The following is a 6,000-nucleotide window of genomic DNA, read 5'->3' as shown; positions in this document are numbered from 1 at the left end:
CGATAGATAATGAAAGGAGAAACAAAAAATATACTTTATAATTAAGTATTTTTGTTAAACAAGCCAATGGAAAAATGGGACTAACAAGAAGGGGACTAACTATAAAATATCTATTTACGTTAGTTATAAAAATTGGAAAAATAAATGGAGTTGACAAATCAACAAGAGTGTGGATAGTTCTTAAACTACACAAATACCTTATTAAATATTCTATGTCAAATATTTTCGAATTGAAGTAGATAATTGGAAAGAAAGAAAGAAAGAGAGAGAGAGAGAGAGAGAGAGAGAGAGTGAGAGAGAGAGAGAGAGAGAAAGAAAAAAAGAAAAAAGGAAGAAAAAAAACTGATTCAAATTAAAAAGTACCAAGAGAGTCCACTCATTTTGATATTATTAGACATAAGAAATGATTTCGATGGAACGAGATTATTGTCTGGCCTGTAATTGGAGGTACACAAAAGAATTAGGAAAGAAAATGTCGGGGATTCGACAAAGCCTTTAAACTATAGATAGGACCAGTGGCTGCATTTTCATGCTATTATCTCGTAAATGAAGAATCCTATCCCAACTTAATTAAAATGCAATTACAGGGAACTTCTTAAAAACTATTTCCAGACTTTAAATCCGCATCGAATGGAAACGCAGGGATGGATTAGATTAATCCAACGAGGTTTCTTCCACGGGAGATCTATTTATCGGGAGAACGTTTTTATGAGCTTCGTCAAAATCGAGAAAGAAAATAAAAAGACGAAAAAGAAAGAAAAAAAAAAAACAAAAAAACAAGAGAGAGAGAGAGAGGAGGGGAGGGGGGAAGAGGGAGAAATGAACCATCGGCATCGTTTTTATCGCTCGTTATTATCTACTCGCGAACGCGCGAAGAGCACATATGGAAAAAGAGGGAGTGCGAAAAGAGAAAAGTAAAATTCGTTCTATACTCGAAAAACGTTAAGCGTTCGTTCGCACGGCTCCTCTCGGTTCTTCCGATATGCGAAAGAAGAGAAAATTGAAGAAAGAAAAGAGAGAGAGAGAGAGAGAGAGAGAGAAGAAAAGAAGTCACGGCGAGTTAATTCGCAGGCAAATTAAGAGGCTGCGAGAACTGTATATAGGCGAACAGAGAGAAAGAAAGAGAAATGGAGAAAGAACGCAACGCCAGAGCGAATATGCCGTGCGATGAAAGAATGCTAGTAGAAAAACTTTTCAATTCCGTCGACTCGCAGAATTAAAATGGCTTGCAATCGTCCTCCTCCTCCTTCTCCTCTTCTTCTTTCTCCGTCCTTTTCTCCTCCTCTACGACCACCTCCATAACCTCGTCCTCATCCTCATCCTCATCCTCATCTCCGTCAGGTCTCATCGTACTTCTGCTAGTTCTCGTCCATGAGAAACGTTGAAGACAAGTACAAACGGGTCGAACGCTCGTTTAGAAAACTAATTTCTCGTTAGATCTGTTCTCTCAGGAAATTGAGATGCCTTTTTCTCTTTCTCCATCTTTTCCTTTCTAAATTCACGCGAAGATAGTTCACGAAAATTTTCTTATACGGTAAATTTCAAGAATAAAATCCGCGAATTTAATCCAATCTTTTCCTTTCTCTTTTTCCTTATTATATATTTTGTATCTTTTTTTTGTAGTGAAAACACGGAAAGGAAGGAAAAAAAAAAAGAAACTGGGACGTTATTTTTATCTTTCAAATAATAACGATTAAATAACGATCAATTGTTTAATTACGTTATTTTTGAGCTTATCACACACACTATATATTGTACGCTCTCTCATTTTCTCTCTCTCTCTCTTCTTTCGAATTCTACGAATGTGAAAAGAAAACTGAATAGCTAAAGCATCGTAGTACGAGACTATTTAATTTGTGCCTTTTTTAGTGATCATATATATATATATATAGGAAAAGAATGAAAGAGAGAGAGAGAGAGAGAGAGAGAAAAAAGTGAGGTCAAGAAAGTCGTAGCTTAAAGTGGACGGTAAATTAAGTGGCTTTCTGTATACTCAAACTAAGCAAGTTCTCTTTTTATATACACATACACTATTCATATATGTATATACATACATATATAATATATATACTAACATTATCACATAATGTACACTTTTTATGCGAAGTAATGTACGATTATCCACGTAGATTGCGTACGTAAAAAAGTTCGACCGAATTAATCTCGCCTTTAAACTATGTTAATGCTTAATGATAAATAAACGTACCTACACGTAGGTCTAAAAAAAAAAAAAGAAAAAAAAAAGAAAGAAGAAAGAAAGAAAGAAATAAATAAAAAAGTGTAGAAAAAAGAAAAAAAGAAAACAAGAAAAGAAATTAAGAAAAGTTGGTAATAACGAATATGCATATGTAAATACGTATATCAAATTTCTAAATAATATCATCGAGATTATTTTTATTCTTAATCGATAAAATTATTATAAATTTGTTTATTATAATGCATAATGTAAATTTTTTTTTATTTACTCTCTCTCTCTCTCTCTCTCTTTCTTTCTCTCTCTCTGTGTGTGTGTGTGTGTGTGTGTGTGTCCATTTAAAAGGAAATGGAACAAGTCGATCGATATTTAAAAAGTAAGAAGTAGAAGAAATAGAAGAAAAAGGAGAAACTTATTACATTCTCAAGTTTGTTTAAAAGTTACGGAGAAAACGGGTAGAAAACGATATGCTAATTGCACGAAGCGGAAGCGCATCGTCTGTAAATAGCCTGGTCCTCTCGACGCTCGTGGTAAACCGTAAGCGGTTTACATCCTTAACCAGGACCGAATTAAGCTCTTAACGGTGCTCCTTGTCTCGTACAGTCTAGTCCTTTCAAGGACAACCTCGTGTTCTAATATAAGCTTTGAAAGGAGAGCATAGCATCGCGTCTAGAGGTCTACCCTTGATTATTGTTCCAAGAGAAGGAAAACACAAGCCGTTGAAATGTGAAATTCTCAAATCTACGTTGCAGAAGAGCTTCCTTGTTATGTTAGCTTACTGCTCTCCTTCGTCGAATTCTACGAGCACACTCTCACAATTTCTACTATGGTAGAGTACTATCATTCGAATTCGTTTAGAAAACAAACAAAATTATATATAAATATATATGTATATTTTACGAATTTACGTATATTCAGATTATCTGTCGCATTTTGAGAATGAAGATGATTTCTCAATGATCAATCGTTAATCGAAATATAAATCAAAATTGTTGGAATATACAAATCTTGATTTGTCGATTCAAAACAAATTTTTTTTATTTATTCTACTGTTTCATTTTATCTCCAAGACGAATCTGTTTTTCTTCTCCTATTTACTATGCTATTCTTTACGTGACAAGAAACGTGAAGTGAAAGCGAGAGAGAGAAAGAGAGAGAGAGAGAGAGAGAGAGAGAGAGAGAGAGAGAGAGAGAGAGAGAGAGAGAGAATGGAAGAAAATAGAAAAAGATAAATTTTATGGGATCTTAGGAGAAATAGGCGTTCGACCTCCTCGAAACATTTTTCCCTGCGGCATCGAAACGGTGTGCAACGTCAAACCGGAAACCTAAAATATCACGGAGAACACGGTGAGGCACTTACGCGCCTTCTCTATTCCACAACCTCCAACCACGAGATCGCGACACACACACACACACACACAGAGAGAGAGAGAGGGAAAGAGAAAACTTGAGATAAAGCGATATACTCGAAGAAATACGAGCTTACCTGCAAAGTGCTTGCCAATGAACTGCGAACGTTCGTCGTATTTTATAGATATAAAAGATCATTCTGAAGATACTAAGTCGGATAATAAATCTGCATACTTATATGTCCGTCTTTATTTTTTTTCTTTCCCCTTTCAGTCATAATTCCTATCCAATCAAGTGAAAAAACAAAACCGAATCGTATTATTTTTTATGTAAATATTATAAGTATTATCGAAAGCGAATAAAAATATTATTATAATGGATATTAGTCTTTTAATTTAAAAAATTTTTAGTTCATGTATTTTTTTTTTCTTTTTCTTTTTCTTTTTTTTTTCCACGTTACTACCAATCTACCCGTTCTTGTCCTCTGTATTAAATATCTCTTTAATCATCTCTCGCAAATAGGGCTTATCTGGGAGACATTATAATCCCTATCTAGAACGAAGATTATTGATATTTTTAAGCTTTTTATTATTACAAAAATTTCTCTCCCTATCGAAAATATTAGCATAGTCGTATTATATATGATTTTCTACTCGATGATTTTTGGTCTGTCTATCTGTCTGTCTATCTGTCTGTCCGTTTGTTCCTTTAATAAAATCGTTACGCTGAAAAGCAACTAATAAATGCAAGAGAGAAGAGATATCTCCAATGGCTCTATTCTCTTAATTTCTTCTTTAATTGGGAAAGTGTCAATTAGTGGTTAAGGGGAGGAGAGCTTTAGGATTCGGACGTTCAATTCCACTGTGCGGTTCGTCCTTTTCTTATCGGGGGAAACCTTGAGGTCGAATTAAACGAAACACGTTGGGTGGTCCAAGATCCGATCCAAGTGACGGATTTCAAAATCGATAGATCTTCATTATTATTTAATTCGGAACTGAGAGTTTCTAACTTTCTATCTCATACCTAGTTTTCTTCCCGCTTGCACAGCTGTTTAAGACATTTAACTTAGTTTTAATCGATTCTCTCACGTATTCGAGATAAGTGCCGTAATAAGAAAGAAATCGTTTCGATGTACAGATGAAAAACGTTTCTACGAAAATGTTAGTCTTTACATTAAAAGAACAAAAAAAAGAAAGAAAAAAAAATAATGAAAGAAGCATTAATTTCTCGCAATAAAAGCTTTTTAAAATAAAGAAAGAGAGAAAGAGAGAAAGAGAGAGAGAGAGAGAGAGAGAGAAATTACGAACGTAGATAATGCAGTGAAATTTCGACGCGCGATTAATTTTGTTGGAAAAGAAAAAGAAAAGAAAAAAGAGATCTATTAATCAGAGAATAATTAATTTTATATATTAAAATTTGATAAAGCATGCATAATAAACGTGCTAGATCTTATTCCAAGGAAGATTTTCCAAAGGGAAAATGTTCGAAATCGGGACTATAATGCGTTTCCTCCCGTGAAAGGGACGGGAGATGAGCAGAGGACGTCAAAGGGCCAATCGAATCAAAGGACGCGCCGCTGGGGGTTGTTCCTGTATTCGAGATTTATTCCTACCCTACCTCTCGTCTCTCCGTCTCTCTCTCTCTCTCTCTGTCTCTCACTCTCTTTCTACCTCCATGGCCAATAAAGAGGAACCACCCCCGATTCTCCGGATGAGTATTAGTACGCCTACACGAGCGATGTTAGCTTTCTATCTTTCTCTATCACACACGTTTACGCTCGTTTCCGCATGCGAACGATGCTAAGACTAACTGCACGTTTCCTGTACTGTTATCCGTATATACTGCGAAAGAGTAGCATCTCTGTGCTCGTACGTTTCGGAGCTTTCAAAGGGGATTACTGAATATGGGGTAAAGAGAGAGAGAGAGAGAGATAGGGAGAGAAAGAGAAAGAGAGGCAGCGAGCTCAATCAACCGATAGTTTGCTATATTGTCTTTAACGTTCCGCAAGACTGATGAAAATCATCGATTTCAATATCCGGGGGACTAATGTTATAAAAAAAAAAAAGGATGAAATAAATCTAAATAAGAATATCTTTAGATGATAATGATGTCGACAAAGGAAATATTACAATTGGCAATAATAAAAAAGTATCCACATAGTAACTATATGTTTATATAGACATTGACACTTTTTTTTCCTTTTTTTTTGTTTTTGAAAAAGCAAAAATTTTAATCGAAATTTTGGCGACATCCCGACTTTGAAATTTGACCTGTATATGCGATCTTTTTTCGTTGCTTTATCGATTACAATTTACGTAATACGTCCATACGTTCATTCTGGATCACCATAAATCTCGGGAAAACGCGTATCGACGTCGAGAGTAGTCGACGATACTAACGAGATTCTCAGTTCTACGTTCGTGTCTATTTCATTTTCTTTTTTCTGCTATTTCATT

General features: G+C 35.0%; 1 protein-coding gene and 1 long non-coding RNA gene across 7 annotated transcripts in view; one reads left to right on the top strand and one right to left on the bottom strand.

Moving 5' to 3' along the window:
* Positions 1 to 6,000, bottom strand: part of LOC118444051 (uncharacterized) — a 207,417-nt gene that overhangs the window by 64,664 nt on the left and 136,753 nt on the right. The window lies entirely within an intron of this gene.
* ed (hemicentin protein echinoid) overlaps positions 1 to 6,000 on the top strand; it is a 155,005-nt gene that overhangs the window by 21,518 nt on the left and 127,487 nt on the right. The gene's annotated exons all lie outside the window — the stretch shown is intronic.

This window comes from Vespa mandarinia, chromosome 21 (genome assembly GCF_050613455.1).
Source record: "Vespa mandarinia isolate Hongniang chromosome 21, ASM5061345v1, whole genome shotgun sequence".
NCBI lineage: Eukaryota > Metazoa > Arthropoda > Insecta > Hymenoptera > Vespidae > Vespa > Vespa mandarinia.
This window is presented reverse-complemented; position numbering and strand designations above follow the sequence as displayed.